The sequence below is a fragment of the Oncorhynchus gorbuscha genome, linkage group LG07, assembly GCF_021184085.1.
Source record: "Oncorhynchus gorbuscha isolate QuinsamMale2020 ecotype Even-year linkage group LG07, OgorEven_v1.0, whole genome shotgun sequence".
NCBI lineage: Eukaryota > Metazoa > Chordata > Actinopteri > Salmoniformes > Salmonidae > Oncorhynchus > Oncorhynchus gorbuscha.
The window spans coordinates 67506905-67524940 of NC_060179.1; positions in this window are offsets into that span (position 1 = coordinate 67506905).

Below are 18036 nucleotides of genomic sequence, written 5' to 3' on the forward strand. Positions count from 1 at the left end.
TGAGAGACATGCTGAACATCTTTGTTTTTGTCTATCTTGACGATATCCTGATTTTTTCACCGTCACTCGAGATTCATGTTCAGCACGTTCGACGTGTTCTACAGCGCCTTTTAGAGAATTGTCTCTACGTAAAGGCTGAGAAGTGCTCTTTTCATGTCTCCTCCGTTACTTTTCTCGGTTCCGTTATTTCCGCTGAAGGCATTCAGATGGATTCCGCTAAGGTCCAAGCTGTCAGTGATTGGCCCGTTCCAAGGTCACGTGTCGAGTTGCAGCGCTTTTTAGGTTTCGCTAATTTCTATCGGCGTTTCATTCGTAATTTCGGTCAAGTTGCTGCCCCTCTCACAGCTCTTACTTCTGTCAAGACGTGTTTTAAGTGGTCCGGTTCCGCCCAGGGAGCTTTTGATCTTCTAAAAGAACGTTTTACGTCCGCTCCTATCCTCGTTACTCCTGACGTCACTAGACAATTCATTGTCGAGGTTGACGCTTCAGAGGTAGGCGTGGGAGCCATTCTATCCCAGCGCTTCCAGTCTGACGATAAGGTTCATCCTTGCGCTTATTTTTCTCATCGCCTGTCGCCATCTGAGCGCAACTATGATGTGGGTAACCGTGAACTGCTCGCCATCCGCTTAGCCCTAGGCGAATGGCGACAGTGGTTGGAGGGGGCGACCGTTCCTTTTGTCGTTTGGACAGACCATAAGAACCTTGAGTACATCCGTTCTGCCAAACGACTTAATGCCCGTCAAGCTCGTTGGGCGTTGTTTTTCGCTCGTTTCGAGTTTGTGATTTCTTACCGTCCGGGTAGCAAGAACACCAAGCCTGATGCCTTATCCCGTCTGTTTAGTTCTTCTGTGGCTTCTACTGATCCCGAGGGGATTCTTCCTTATGGGCGTGTTGTCGGGTTGACAGTCTGGGGAATTGAAAGACAGGTTAAGCAAGCACTCACGCACACTGCGTCGCGCGCGCTTGTCCTAGTAACCTCCTTTTCGTTCCTGTTTCCACTCGTCTGGCTGTTCTTCAGTGGGCTCACTCTGCCAAGTTAGCTGGTCATCCCGGTGTTCGAGGCACTCTTGCGTCTATTCGCCAGCGCTTTTGGTGGCCGACTCAGGAGCGTGACACGCGCCGTTTCGTGGCTGCTTGTTCGGACTGCGCGCAGACTAAGTCGGGTAACTCTCCTCCTGCCGGTCGTCTCAGACCGCTCCCCATTCCTTCTCGACCATGGTCTCACATCGCCCTAGACTTCATTACCGGTCTGCCTTTGTCTGCGGGGAAGACTGTGATTCTTACGGTTGTCGATAGGTTCTCTAAGGCGGCACATTTCATTCCCCTCGCTAAACTTCCTTCCGCTAAGGAGACGGCACAAATCATTATCGAGAATGTGTTCAGAATTCATGGCCTCCCGTTAGACGCCGTTTCAGACAGAGGCCCGCAATTCACGTCACAGTTTTGGAGGGAGTTCTGTCGTTTGATTGGTGCGTCCGTCAGTCTCTCTTCCGGGTTTCATCCCGAGTCTAACGGTCAAGCAGAGAGGGCCAATCAGACGATTGGTCGCATACTACGCAGCCTTTCTTTCAGAAACCCTGCGTCTTGGGCAGAACAGCTCCCCTGGGCAGAATACGCTCACAACTCGCTTCCTTCGTCTTCTACCGGGTTATCTCCGTTTCAGAGTAGTCTGGGTTACCAGCCTCCTCTGTTCTCATCCCAGCTTGCCGAGTCCAGCGTTCCCTCCGCTCAAGCGTTTGTCCAACGTTGTGAGCGCACCTGGAGGAGGGTGAGGTCTGCACTTTGCCGCTACAGGGCACAGACTGTGAGAGCCGCCAATAAACGCAGGATTAAGAGTCCAAGGTATTGTTGCGACCAGAGAGTGTGGCTTTCCACTCGCAACCTTCCTCTTACGACAGCTTCTCGTAAGTTGACTCCGCGGTTCATTGGTCCGTTCCGTGTCTCCCAGGTCGTCAATCCTGTCGCTGTGCGACTGCTTCTTCCGCGACATCTTCGTCGCGTCCATCCTGTCTTCCATGTCTCCTGTGTCAAGCCCTTTCTTCGCACCCCGTTCGTCTTCCCTCCCCCTCCCGTCCTTGTCGAGAGCGCACCTATTTACAAGGTACATAAGATCATGGACATGCGTTCTCGGGGACGGGGTCACCAATACTTAGTGGATTGGGAGGGTTACGGTCCTGAGGAGAGGAGTTGGGTTCCGTCTCGGGACGTGCTGGACCGTTCACTCATTGATGATTTCCTCCGTTGCCGCCAGGATTCCTCCTCGAGTGCGCCAGGAGGCGCTCGGTGAGTGGGGGTACTGTCATGTTTTGTCATTAATTATCATGTCTTGTCCCTGTGCTTCCCCTTCTATTCGTTTCCCTCTGCTGGTCTTATTAGGTTCTTTCCCTCTTTCTATCCCTCTCTCTCCCCCTCCCTCTCTCACTCTCTCGCTCTCTCTTCTCTCTATCGTTCCGTTCCTGCTCCCAGCTGTTCCTATTCCCCTAATCATCATTTAGTCTTCCCACACCTGTTCCCGATCCTTTTCCCTGATTAGAGTCCCTATTTCTCTCCTTGTTTTCCGTACCTGCCCTGTCGGATCCTCATCTATATTTCACCGTGCTGTGTCTATGTTTTGCCCTGTCGTGTCGTGTTTCCCTCAGATGCTGCGTGGTGAGCAGGTGTCTGAGTCTGCTAGGTTCAAGTGCCTTCCCGAGGCAACCTGCAGTTCTCGATCAAGTCTCCAGTCTGTTCTCGTCTTTACGAGTAGTATTATGCTTTTTGTTTTGTAAAGTTTCTTACTGGATTAAAAACTCTGTTTTCGCCAAGTCGCTTTTGGGTCCTCATTCACCTGCATAACAGGTGTAGTGGTGGTAAGGATTCACTCCATTGTGCTGGAAAGAAAGAGATGCTGTTGGGACAGCTTTGGGACAGCTTTGGGACAGTAAGCCCTAAACGTCTGTGGGCACTGCTTGTTGCCATTATAGTGCAATTAATGTATTGTTTAGAGTTTGTCCCGCCAAGATTTACATGCTAAAATCACCACTGGTTCTGATTTATTTTTTATTAAAAAAAAATATTTAACCATTATTTAACTAGGCAAGTAAGTCAGTTAAGAACATATTCTTATTTAAAATGATGGCCTACACTGGCCACACCCGGACAATGCTGGGCCAATTGTGTGCCGCCCTATGGGACTCCCAATCACAGCCGGTTGTGGTACAGCCTGGATCCAATCCAGGGTGTCTGTAGTGATGCCTCTAGCATTGAGACGCAGTGCCTTAGACCACTGCGCCACTCGGGAGCCCCGTTTGTATCAATTATGGTGATATTATTTATCAAAGTGCAGCAACTACTAATCTTAAACCTTTGGGTAGATACTGTACCATCTACCATAGTGCCCTTCATTTTGTTACAGGTGACAGTTGATACTCATCACCGCATCCTGTATCAAAAGGTTGGCAGGACTTCGCTGAAGAGCCGTAGAGTTCTACATTTCTCCCTTTCTGTTTACAAGGCCATACTTCAGAAACTTCCATCTTATCTAAATCTGCCGTTGAAGTATACAGTATACAGTAGACACCTGAGTTGCCTAACCCATTCACAGGATTGGTTAACTTTTGAGGTTCCTGGGTCTCCCCCGAGCTAGGTAAATCTGATTTTAGTCTTGATGCATCATATCACTGATACAAAATTAATTTCATCTTGATGTTCTGGTGCCGTTTGGGCAGTTTAACGTATTAATTGGGAACTTATTTGTGGAGGAATGTAACTGTTTTTATGGATGAGAATGCCAAGAGTGTGCAAAGCTGTCATCAAGGCAAAGGGTGGCTACATTAAATAATTAAATATAAAATATATTTAGATTTGTTTTACAATTTTTGGGGTTACTACATGATTCCATATGTATTATTTCATAGTTGTGATGTCTTCTATCTTATTCTACAACGTAGAAAATAGGAAAAATAAAGAAAAACCCTGAAATGAGTAGGTGTGTCCAAACTTTTGACTGGTACCCTATATACTGTGCCTTCGGAAGGTATTCAGTCCCCTTGACTTTTTCCACATTTTGTTAGGTTACCACCTTATTTTAAAATTGAAGTTTTTTTCCCTCATCAATCTACACACAATACCCCATAATGACGAAGCAAAAACAGGTTTTTAGAAATGTTTGCTAATTTACAAAAAATAAAACACTGAAATATCACATTTACATAACTATTCAGACCCTTTACTCGGTACTTTGTTGAAGCACCATTGGCAGCGATTGCAGCCTCAAGTCTTCTTGGGTATGATGCTACAAGCTTGGTACACCTGTATTTGGAGAGTTTCTCCCATTACTTTCTGCAGAGCCTCTCAATGTCTGTCAGGTTGGTTGGGGAACGTTGCTGCACAGCTATTTTCAGGTCTCTCCAGAGATGTTCGAACGGGTTCAAGTCCGGGCTCTGGCTGGGCCACTCATGAACATTGAAAGACTTGTCCCGAATCCACTCCTGCGTTGTCTTAGCTGTATGCATAGGGTCGTTGTCCTGTTAGAAGGTGAACCTTCGCCCCAGTCTGAGGTCCTGAGCGCTCTGGAGCAGGTTTTCATCATGGTTCTCTCTGTACTTTGCTCTGTTCATCTTCGCCTTGATCCTGACTAGTCTCCCAGTCCCTGCCGCTAAATAACATCCCCACAGCATGATGCTGCCACCACCATGCTTCACCGTAGGGATGGTACCAGATTTCCTCCAGACGTGATGCTTGGCATTCAGGCCAAAGAGTTGAATCTTGGTTTCTTCAGACCAGAAATTCTTGTTCATGCTCTGAGAGTCTTTAGGGGCCTTTTGGCAAACTCCAAGCTGGCTGTCATGTACCTTTTACTGAGGAGTGGTTTCCATCTGGCCACTCTATTGTAAAGGCCTGATTGGTAGAGTGCTACAGACATAGTTGTCCTTCTGGAAGGTTTTCCCATCTCCACAGAGGAACTCTAGAGCTCTGTCAGAGTGACCATTGGGTTCTTCCATTTAAGAATGAAGGAGGCTACTGTGTTTCTTGGGGACCCTCAATGCTGCAGAAATGTTTTGGTACGCTTCCCCAGATCTGTGCCTCAACACAATCCTGTCTCTGAACTCTATTGACAATTCCTTCAACCCCATGGCTTGGTTTTTGCTCTGACATGCACTTTCAACTGTGGGACCTTATATAGACTGGGATGTGCCTTTCCAAATCATGTCCAATCAATTGAATTTACCACAGGTGGACTCCAATCAAGTTTTAGAAACATATCAAGGATGCGCTCAATTTCGTGTCTCATAACAAAGAGTCTGAATACTTATGCAAATAAGGTTTGTTTTTTATAATTTAGCGAAAATGTCCTAAAACCTGTTTTTGCTTTGTCGTTGTGGGCTATTGTGTGTAGATTGATGGCTGTAACGTAACAAAATGTGGAAAAAGTCAAGGGGTCTGAATACTTTCCGAATGCACCGTATATACTATAGCCCACAAAGCAAATATTGCATATAACAAACAGTTATAGGACCTGCAGCATGGTCAAGCAAGTTCATGTTTGACAGTTTACTAAACAACTAGTGATTTAGAACCACAGAGTTACCACAAGTCAGCACAAACATGGGTCAATCAATCAAATGTATTTATAAAGCCCTTTTTACATCATCAGATGTCACAAAGTGTTATACAGAAACCCAGCCGAAAACCCCAAACAGCAAGCAATGCGGATGTAGAAGCACAGTGGCTAGGAAAAACTCCCTAGAAAGGCATGAACCTAGGAAGCAACCTAGAGAGGAACCAGATTCTGAGGGGTGGCCAGTCCTCTTTTGGCTGTGCCGGGTGGAGATAAGAGTACATGGCCATTTAAGGCCAGATTGCTCTTCAAGATGTTCAAGCGTTCATAGCAATAATAGTCACAGTGGTTGTAGAGGTTAGTACCTCAGGAGAAAATGTCAGTTGGCTTTTCATAGCCGAGCATTCAGAGGTCGAGACAGCAGGTGCGGTAGAGAGTGTCGAAAAACAGCAGGTCCGGGACAAGGTAGCACGTCCGGTGAACAGGTCAGGGTTCCAAAGCCGCAGGCAGAACAGAAACTGGAGCTGCAGCACGACCAGATGGACTGGGGACAGCCAGGAGTGATCAGGCCAGGTAGTCCTGAGGCATGATCCTAGGGCTCAGGTCCTCCGGGAGGGGAGGGACAGAAAGAGAATTAGAGGGAGCATACTTAAATTCACACAGGACACCAGATAAGACAGGAGAATTACATCTGATATAACAGATTGGCCCTAGCCACCCCGGCACATAGACTATTGCATCATAGATGCTGGAGGCTGAGACGAGGGTGGGTCGGGGACACTGTGGCCCCATCCAACAATAACCCCGGATAGGTCCAACCAGGCAGGATATAACCCCACCCACTTTGCCAAAGCACAGCCCCCACAACACTAGAGGAATATCAACAGCATGGATTAAGTTATCTGCATAATTATTTGAAAAATCGTTTCTGATTTTTGTAATGTTACGAAGATGGAATAAAGATGTCCTTGAAATATTCTTGATATATTCGTCAAAAGAGAGATCAGGTTCCATAGTAAAGCAGAGGTCCTTCAGTTTTATTTGAGATGACTATACAACCATCAAGAGCAGATCTGTTTGTTTCTTGGGACCTTGAACTAGCATCTCTGTTTGGTCCGAGTAAAGTAAAGCATTTACCGCCATTCACTTCCTTATGTCAGGCTTCCAGGCTAGGCAATTTTGGGGCTTCACCATGTTTCAGTGAAATGTACAGCTGTGTGTTGTCTGCATAGCAGTGAAAGTTGACATTGTGTTTCCCAATGACATCACCAAGAGGTAGAATATATAGTGAAAACAATAGTGGTCCTAAAACGGAACCTTGAGGAATGTCAAAACTTACAATTGATTTGGACAAACCATCCACACAGACATACTGATATCTTTCTGACATAAGATCTAAACCAGGCAAGAACTTGTCCTTGTAGACCAATTAGGGATTCTAATCTCTCCAAAAGAATTTGGTTATCGATGGTGTGAAAAGCAGCATTAAGGTCTTTGAGAACGAGGACCGATGCAGAGCCTTGGTCTGACGCCATTAAAAGGTAATTAACCACCTTCACGAGTGCAGTCTCAGTGCTATGATGGGGTCTAAAAATACATTTAGGATTGTTCTTATTCTCCTCAATTAGGTTGGAGAAATATGATGATCAAGCAGCAATGAGGGCTTTTCAATATTGCACAGGTAATATCTTTCCAAGCTAGTCTGAAGACTTTCAGTTTGGTGGAGCCCCATTTCTGTTCTAATTTTCTGGAAGCTTGCTTCGGAGCTCCAATATTTTCTGTATACCAGGGAGTACATTTCTTGTAACAAATGTTTTTGTTTTTTAGCGGTGCGACTGCATCTAGGCTATTACGCAATGTTAAATTAAGATCCTCAGTTAGGTGGTTAACTTGTTTTTGTACTCCGACATCCTTGTGTAAGTGAAAGGAGTCTGGAAAGGCATCTAGGAATCTTTAGGTTGTCCAATCATTTATAACACGGCTTTGATGTTCTTTGGTTGGGGTCTGAGCAGATAATTTTTTGCGATTGCAAACGTAATAAAAAATGGTGGTCCGATAGTCCAGGATAATGAGGAAAAATATTTAGATGCACAATATTTATTTCACAGGACAAAATTAGATCCAGGGTATGAATGTGGCAATGAGTAGGTCCGGAGACATGTTGGACAAAACCCACTGAGTTGATGATGGCTCTGAAATCCTTTTGGAGTGGGTCTGTGGGCTTTTCCATGTGAATATCAAAAGCCCCCAAAAATTAAAATATCTGCCATGACTATAAGGTTCAATGGGAATTCAGGTAACTCAGTGAGGAACGCTATATATGGCCCAGGAGGTCTGTTTAAAGTTATTGAGTAGGCTGCATAGATTAACTAGGAGTGATGAGCTGTACAGCAGACTCTCACAACACAACCGCTGGTTCAAAACTGTTTTCTGCCCCTCCCAAAATATAGAATTTGTAGATAATTAGCCCCCTTTCTGGGACTCACCCACAAACAGGACCAAACCTGGCCTGCTGAGGAGTGACGGAATCCATCCTAGCTGGAGGGGTGCTCTCATCTTATCTATGAACATAGACAGAGCTCTAACTCCTCTAGCTCCACAATGAGATGGGGTGCAGGCTGTGTCAGCCTGCCAGCTTAGTGTAGTCTCCCACTAGCACAGTCAGTGTAGTCAGATCAGCTATCCCCATTGAGACTGTGTCTGTGCCTCGCTCTAGGTTGAGCAAAACAAAACATGGCGGTTTTCACCTTAGCAATCTCACTGTAATATTGACCTCCATTCCTGTCATTATTGAAAGAGATGGTGATATGTCCCATTATGCCTGACGAAAACCAAACACTGCATTCCACAGTAAGAACCTTATACCAATGGTCAAGCATGGTGGTGGTAGTGTGATGTTTTGGGAATGCTTTGCTGCCTCAGGACCTGGACTATTTGCCTTAATAGAAGGAACCATGAATTCTGCTCCGTATCAGAGAATTCTACAGGAGAATGTCAGGCCATCCGTCTGTGAGCTGGAGTGGAAGCTGGAGCGCAGCTGAGTCATGCAGCAAGACAATGATCCAAAACACACAATCAAGTATACATGAATATAGCTAAAATAAATCAACAAATGTAAAGTTTTGGAATGGCCTAGTCAAAGTCCAGACCTAATCCCAATTGAGATGTTGTGGCAGGATTTGAAACAAGCAGTTCATGCTTGAAAACCCATAAATGTCGCTGAGTTAAAGCTGTTCTGCATGGAAGAGTGGGCCAAAATTCCTCCACAGCAACGTGAGAGACTGATCAACAACTACAGGAGGAATTTGGTTGGAGTCATTGCAGCAAAAGTTGGCACAACCAGTTATTGAGTGGAAGGGTGCAATTACTTTTTCAAACAGGGGCATTGGGTGTTGCATAACGTTGTTATAAATTAAATAAGTATGTAATTGTTGTGTTTATTTGTTCACTCGGGTTCCCTTTATCTAATATTAGGTTATGTTTGAAGATCTGATAACATTCAGTATCAAAAATATGCAAAAGTAGAGAAAATTAGAAAGGGGGCAAATCTTTTTCACAACACTGTATGCTTAGTTTTATACACTGAAAATAAACTTAAAGATACCAAAAACATTTTAGTCCAATCAATGTTGCTAAATATCATGTTTGTGTGTGTAAGTAAAAAAAAAGTTGTGAGACTCACCCTCACCCATGCCACTGCTGAAGAGAGAGCCATCCATTTTTATTTCAGAGAACTCCATGTATCCCTTATTAGAAATAACTCCCTAAACATCATGTGGAGTTGAGGTAAATGTGGAGTCACACAATGATATGTTTTGTTGTCCTCCCACCACGATGTGGAAAAGGCATGGAAGGTTTATTAGGCAAATGAAATAAGTTGGAATGAACTTCGCACGTTGATGAGCTTGATGCAGATTTCCAATACATATCAATTAGGGTATTATTTGTATGCTGGTGACATGATGATTGGTGCTTGGCTGGCAATATTTTTTTTAAATGATCTTGCTCATTCATATCTCATTATGCAACCTCTCCATTTTATCAGCGAACTGTTGTCTAAAATGCATGTGCCTTTGTTTAAAACCTCTACTGACTCCCCATCCCGCATGCGGGAGCGTAATCATCGCCTGACACTAATTAGCATAATGCAACAGACATAAATATCCCTAGAAAATATTCCTATTCATGAAAATCACAAATGAAATATATTGAGACACAGCTTAGCCTTTTGTCAATCCCCCTGTCATCTCAGATGTTCAAAATATGCTTTACAGCCAAAGCTAGACAAGCATTTGTGTAAGTTTATCGATAGCCTAGCATAGCATTTTGTCCAGCTAGCAGCAGGTAACTTGGTCACGGAAATCAGAAAAGCAATCAAATTAAATTGTTTACCTTTGATGAGCTTCGGATGTTTTCACTCACAAGACTCCCAGTTAGCTAGCCAATGTTCCTTTTTTCCAAAAATATTATTTTTGTAGGCGAAATATCTCCATTCAATAATATATCTGTCGGGACAATTCGTTTTTCAGTAGGACCGATTGGAGTAATGGCTACCTCTGTATTTTACACGAGAGTCACCCTGGGAGCCATCAGGTGACCACTTACGCAATGTAGCCGCCTACGGCTATTCTTCAACATAAATGCGTAAAACTACGTCACAATGCTGTAGACACCTTGGGGAATACATAGAAAGCGTAAGCTGGTTGATAGCACATTCACAGCTCAATAGGGACTCAGAGCTTTCAAGATATGGGGCACTACCGGATTGGATTTTTCTCAGGCTTTCGCCTGCAACATCAGTTCTGTTATACTCACAGACAATATCTTTACAGCTTAGGAAACGTTAGAGTGGTTTCTATCCAAAGCTGTCAATTATATGCATATTCAAGCATCTTGTCCTGACAAAATATCCCGTTTTAAAACCGGAACGTTTTTTTCTCCAAAAATGAAAATACTGCCCCTAGAGTCGCAACTTAAAGAGCATGTGCACATCGACGCCATTTACAATGGGAGCCAATGATGCACAGTGTGCGGAACAAGCAAGGAGGTGGGCAGAGCCAAGCACAAGCTAGCAAGATCCTAGCCGAGGGTTTTTGCATATTTCTGTTAGGGAACGCCAACTGCTGCGTTTCCAGAGCTTGATTTGAGCCGGAACAGAATCTGGCACCACTCAGATTTGACTTTATTTGTTCTAGTGCCTATTTGCCCTGATCGGGTAACTCTTGCGGCATGATTTACTAATTGTTTAACTTTTCGCACTATAAAGGATCCTCCCCCCCAGGGGATCCTTCTGTGTAATCATCTTATTCTGCCACACTGATCCCAGACCCGCTCTCATACATAGAGTTTAGGGGGAGGGCCAGTGGGGTAAGTAACTGAACTTGACACAGGTCTTGGTAGTGGTGGTCAGCTAGTGAAGAGGTCCCAACATATTCACTTCACGTAGACTAGGCTTGTCATCTCCCTACTGAATTTGAAATGTGGAAAAGCCAAATAAAACAATTATAACAAAAGGCAATTGAGTTTGATGATGTTTTCCAAATCCAAAAATACAGAGAAAAATGTCAATGTAATATTTTTTTTTATCAGGCTGTAACAACAAAATGTGGAATAAGTCAAGGGGTAAGCTTAATTAGATGATGCACTCACTGTATGACATATGTACTTTTTGGCCTTGTCATTAAAACAGAATGACATTTATATACACACACACAGAGAAAGAGAGAGCAACGTAGTGGTAGGATGCTGCTCTGGGCTGACCTGTTCATCTAGCTGACGTTAGCTAGCTACATGGGTGACAATGCAGCTAGCTAGCTTAACCATAATATCTAGTGGCAACCTAACGTGATAGCTAGTTAGCTATTGTCACACACATCTGATTCATTTGTTCACTCGTTATGCCAATGACAAGGTGGCTAGTTAGCCAACAAACAGAAATCATATGGAGAGCTAAAAACATGAGATTAAACTTTGTCAGATCCTGGGTTAGCCAAAGCTAGCCATTTCATTTGCACTCTCCCTCAAAACACAATATCAACAGCAGAATTATATCTGAGAAATACTTATCTTACTCCATAAATATTTAATATTACAAAAGCGGAAGCTAATAAAGTGTAACTTAGCTCTCTGGTTCGAGTCCAGGCTCTGTCGCAGCCAGCTGCAACCAGGAGACCCATGGGGCTGCGCGCAATTGGCCCAGCGTTGTCCGGGTTAGGGGAGGGTTTGGCCAGCAGAGATGTTCTTGTCCCATCGTGCTCTAGCGACTCTTGTGGCGGGCCGGACGCATACACTCTGACACGGTCGCTAGGTGTACGGTGTTTCCTCCGACACATTGGTGTGGCTGGTTTCCCGGGCTAAGCCGGCATTGTGTCAAGAAGCAGTGCGGCTTGGCTGGGTTGTGTTTCGGAGGATGCACGGCTCTCAACCCTCGCCTCTCCCAAGTCTGTATGGGAGTTTCTCACTACTAATTGAATACCACGAAATTGGGGAGAAAAAGTGGTAAAAGTACAAAATAAATAAATTACCTCTGATCGCGTGTGGCTAAGAACACATAAACAAAACTCTCAACAGTGAAGATGCGTGCTTCACTTCAAGAGCCGTGTTGCAGATACGGGGATTGACAGACAACTTTTCTCCGAGTTTTGATGACAATTTTGAATACACTTTATTGGTCAAGAGGTTGTGAAACGTTCATACAGACATAAAGGTGAACAATTAGTATCTATTCATGTAAGAGGTTTTAATCCAACAGCAGCGACGATACAATAATATACATCTATGTAACTGAAGTGATTCGGTAAAATGTAATGGATTAAAAGTAAGTTAGTTCTTTCAGAAATTACTTTTAATAAAATAAAATGTTATTTGTCACATGCGACGGACAGGTGTAGAGATTACAGTGAAATGCTTACTTACATGCCATTAACCAACAAGGCAGCTTTTTAAAAAAACAGTTAAGAAAATATTTAATAAATAAACTAAAGTAAAAAAAAAGTAACACAATAAAATAACAATAACGAGACTATATACAGGGGGTATCGAGGCAACGGTACAGGTTTTTCGAGGTAATTGAGGTAATATGTACATATAGGTAGGGATAAAGTGACTATGCATAGATAATAAGAGTGAGTAGCAGCAGTGTATAAAAGGGGGGGGGATCAATGCAAATAATCCGGGTAGCCATTTGATTAATTGTTCAGCTGTTTTATGGCTTGGGGGTAGAAGCTGTGAAGGAGCCTTTTGGACCTAGACTTCCAGGTGGGAAAGGGCATTGTGGAGTGCAATTGAGATTGCGTCATCTGTGGATCTGTTGGGGCGGTATGCGAATTGGAGTGGGACTAGGGTTTCCGGGATGATGGTGTTGATGGGAGCCATGACCAGCCTTTCAAAGCACTTCATGGCTACAGACGTGAGTGCTACAGGGCGGGAGTGATTTAAGTAGGTCACCTTGGCGTTCACCTGAAACCCCACCTCTTTAAGGAATACCTAGGATAGGTTAAGTAATCCCTCTCACCCCACCCCCTAAGTTTTAGATGCACTATTGTTAAGTGACTGTCCCACTGGATGTCATAAGGTGAATGCACCAATTTGTAAGTCGCTCTGGATAAGAGCGTCTGCTAAATGACTTAAATGTAAATGTAATGTAAATGGACTATGGTGGTTTGCTTGAAACATGTAGGTATTACAGACTCAGGGAGAGGTTGAACATGTCAGTGAAGACACTGTTGGTTGGTCCATGCATGCTCTGAGTGCACATTCTGGTAATCCGTCTGGCCCCGCGGCCTTATGAATATTGACCTGTTTAAAGGTCTTACTCACATTGGCTACGGAGAGCGTTATCACATAGTCGTTTGGAACAGCTGGTGCTCTCATGCATGTTTCAGTGTTGCTTGCCTCGAAGTGAGCATAAAAGGCATTTAGCCAGTATGGTAGGCTCGCATCACTGGGCAGCTCACGGCTGGGTTTCCCTTTGTAGTCCGTAATAGTTTGCAAGCCCTATCACATCTGACGAGCATCAGAGCCGGTGTAGTAGGATTCAATCTTAGTCCTGTATTGACGCTTTGCCTGTTTGATGGTTCATCTGAGGGCATAGCGGGATTTCTTATAAGCATCCAGATTAGTGTCCCGCTCCTTGAAAGCGGCAGCTCTAGCCTTTAGCTCGGTGCAGATGATGCCTGTAATCGATGGCTTCTGGTTGGGATATGTACGTACGGTCACTGTAGGGATGATGTCATCAAATGCCATCGGATGAATCCCGGAACATATTCCAGTTTGTGCTAGCAAAACAGTCCTGTAGCTTGGCGTCCGTGTCATCTGACCTCTTCCATATTAAGGGAGTCTTAGTGCCAGCATCGGTTTGTGGTGGTAATTAGACAGCTACAAAAAATATAGATAAACTCTCAGGCAAACAAAACCTAGAGACTCCCTTAATATTAGATATCGTGCACCAGCTGTTACTGACAAATAGACACAGACCACCACCTCTCGTCTTTCTGGAGGTAGCTATTCTATCTTGCCGATGCAGAGAAAACTCAGCCAATTGTATATTATCCATGTCGTCGTTCAGCCACGACTCGGTGGAACCTAAGATATTACAGTTTTTAATGTCCCGTTGGTAGGATAGTCTGGAACGGAGCTCATCCAGTTTATTCTCCAGTGATTGCACGTTGGCCAGTAAGACGGATGGTAGAGGTGGGTTACCTACTCGCCAACAAATTCTCACAAGGCACCCGGATCTTCAGCCCCTGTATCTCCGTTCCCTCTTCATACAAATGACGGGGTATTGGGCCTGGTCCGGGAGCTGCAGTATATCCTTCGCGTCAGACTCATTACAGAAAAATCTTTGTTCAGTTCGAGGTGAGTAATCTCTGTTCTGATATTCAGAAGCTCTTTTCGTCATAAGAGACGGTAGCGTAAACATTATGTATAAAAATAAGTTACAAACACTGCAAAAATACACACAAAATAGCAGAATTGGTTAGGAACCCGCAAAACCGTAGCCATCCCCTCCAGCGCCATTATGTACTGAGTAAGTAAAAACTTTGTAAGAGTATAAGTACTGCCAACAGAGAGTAACTAGAAAGGTACAAATTCCTCCAAAATTTTTGTTAAGTACATGTAATGTGTTACTTGTAGCACGTTACTACCCACCTCTTGTAGCTAGGATATATCAGTTAGTTAACCATTTACAGAAACAGCAGTTTATTAATAAGGCAATACGAACTATCATTGTTGTGGCTAGATTACAAAGCTAACCTGAAATATAAAGCAGAAATTGAAAGACCTGACCTTATCTTGGCACTGAGTCGTGGTATGGAAGCTATTAATTGATTCATGAATAGATTCATAGAACCGAGTTATAAGGTTGAACTGCTTTTCTGAAGGGACAGGAAGTGTTGGCTGTGTATTTGGCCAATGACAGGAATTCCACATTTAAATCCACCCACACCTGAAAATCTGAACTTAGACGGACCGTCTTTTTCTATATTTTTTTATTTAACTAGGCAAGTCAGTTAAGAACAAATTATTATTTACAATGATGGCCTACCCCAGCCAAACCCTAACCCAGGCGGTGCTGGACCAATTGTGAGCTGTCCTATGGGACTCCCAATCACGTCCGGTTGTGCTACAGCCTGGAATCGAATTGGGGTCTGTAGTGACGCCTCTAGCACTGAGATGCAGTCTCTTGGACTGCTGACCACTTGGGAGCCCCATCTGAGTATCTCAAAGACTTATTTCAAGGTTAACTGCCTTGTTCAGGGGCAGAACAACAGGTTTTTTCTTTGTCAGCTCAGGGATTCGATCCAGCAAAATGTTGGTTACTGGCCCAACGCTCTAACCACTAGGCTACCTGCCACCCCCATAAACAGCCTCTTGTATACTGATAAAATGTTAGCAAATCACCCCCTCTGTCAGCAATAACAAGTGTTCTAGACGGGCAGAGAGCATGCTCTTTCCACTGGTCCTGCAGGGGTAGAATCAGGAGTAAGGAAAACTGGGACCTCTCCTCCTGAGGCAGTGTGACAGAGTTGGAGCCTGTATGTTACACTCCTACAACTGATATCTCAGCACACTGGCTTCAGGCAGGCAGGAAGGGGGACTCTGTGGGCCTCAGTGTTCCTTACCTGAATAATCCACCTCAGGACACATGAGGTAGAAGCTAAAGACAGAGCAGGGTTGGAGGCCATCTAAGAACCTTTTTTTCTAAAGGGAGAGTTCCACTTGCTGTACTACATATGGAGGGGGATGTACATTCTATCCTTTGACTCTGTAGTATTGAAGTCAATATATTCTCTGTAACTTCTTCTACTGAACATAGAGTTACAGTATATTGCATGACCTGGGGTTTGGCTGTGGGAGCTAGGTTGAGTGTCTCTCACACACACACACACACACACACACACACACACACACACACACACACACACACACACACACACACACACACACACACACACACACACACACACACACACACACACACACACACACACACACACACACACACACACACACACACACACACACACACACACACCAGCTAATGGGGATCCTTAATAAATACAAGTACACACACACAGAAAGAGAAAGAGAGAGAGTGAGGCGTTGTGAGACTGACAGCTGAACCCAGCGAAGGCTGCTCACGATGGCAGCCGTGAAGAAACAAGACAAGAAAACCAATTATGCCATTGACAGACTGGACAGTTTGGGAAGAATGTGAGCTTAGTTTTTTACATTTTCCCACAATTCCAAAAGCATCAACACAGCCAGAACCAGGGTAAAAAAAAGCTGTGACCCACTCCTTCCCCTAGCCTCCCAAAACTCTCACTCCCTTCCCCACAGCAGTGTGGAGAGGTGGGATTAGATTCAGGTGCGAGGTCCTGTTTGGGTTGGACGGGCCCCAGTCCAGAACAAAGTGTTTCTGTCTGCGCTCAACCCAGTTAACAGCTTATTATGAGATGTTGCCATTCCGAGATGTCAAATCAGTCGGAGGGAGACCCCGCTTCGCTGATCTAACCAGCTGCAGGCTCTGAAAACATTTGACTAAGTTTTTAATGGGATCCCTTTACATGCCCCCTACCTCTACAAACCCAACCAACTACTGCCCCCATGCTGGTAACAAGAGCTCCTCCAGGTATTCTCTGGCAAACATTATAGCCCCCAATCAAACAGGAGAGAGATAGAATGGCAGAATAGTATATAGGGTTCTGAAAGAGGCGATTGCGTGTAGGTGCTGACTGACGTGGAGCCGTGACGATGGTCTGTATCTGAGACTGGTCTCACTGACTAACAAGTATCCATGAAGCCTTTCACAACAGCCTGAAAACTGCCTTACAGCCATATAGGAGCCAGAATGACGGTATCTACTGATGCCCAGAGGGTAGTGATTGTATGGCCCATCATGAGGGTTACCACTGAAAATGTTTTGGTCCTGACTGACTGACAGCCTCTATGTACGACTATGGCATGCAGTGAATACTGTAGCATGGGAATACTGTAGAATGCGGTGATGACAGTTCTACTGTCGCCATCAGAGGCACAGGCTTTTGGCATAGATGGTAGAGCTCTCATCTAATTTCTGGACTGCACCCTCTTACAGCACTGTTCTCTCTCTATACATTGATCGGCAGTGGTGGAAAAAGTAGCCAATAGTCAAACTTTAGTAAAAGTAAAGATTTCTTAATAGGAAATGACAAAAGTAAAAGTGAAAGTCACCCAGTAAAATACTACTTCAGTAAAAGTCTAAACGTATTTGGTTTTAAATATACTGTACTCAATAAATGTAATTGATCAAATATACTTAAGTATCAAAAGTAAAAATTATTTAAAATTCCTTATGTTAAACAAACACAGAAGGCACCGTTTTCTTGTTTTTTTTTATTTTCTTTAGGAATGTAGTGAAGTAAAAGTTGTCAAACATATAAATAGTAAAGTAAAGAACGACTTAAGTAGTTTACACCACTGTAGGTTACACTATATTTAGATACTCCAAATATTGCCTGAGACACCTTTGCAATTTGTCTCTGTACCCAATAAATAGTGATCGAGGAAGATCCCATTATCGCCCGATTGACATTTAATGGTAATTTCCGATTCAGCCGATATCCAAGCTGCATCACATCCGGCAGTGATTGGGAGTCCCAAAGAGTGGGGCACGATTGGCCCAGCGTCGTCCAGGTTTGGTCGTCATTGTAAATAATAATTTGTTATTTATCTGACTTGCCTAGTTAAATAAAAAACATCATGCAGCCTTTCCGGTCTCCGTGAACCTTTAATAGTTGCATAGCCTGCAAAGGGCGATTGGATTGAATCTAACCCCAAATGTGATGTTCATTGTTAAAATGTATATGCATGAAATGTACAATATATAAAACATGTCTCGCACTGCCATAATTAGTAGAATATTGGATGTGCAAGATTTTGGCACAATCAAAATGTTTGCCACTGCAGATATGGCACTGGGGTTAGAAGTTAACCACCTCAATTTATTTACATTC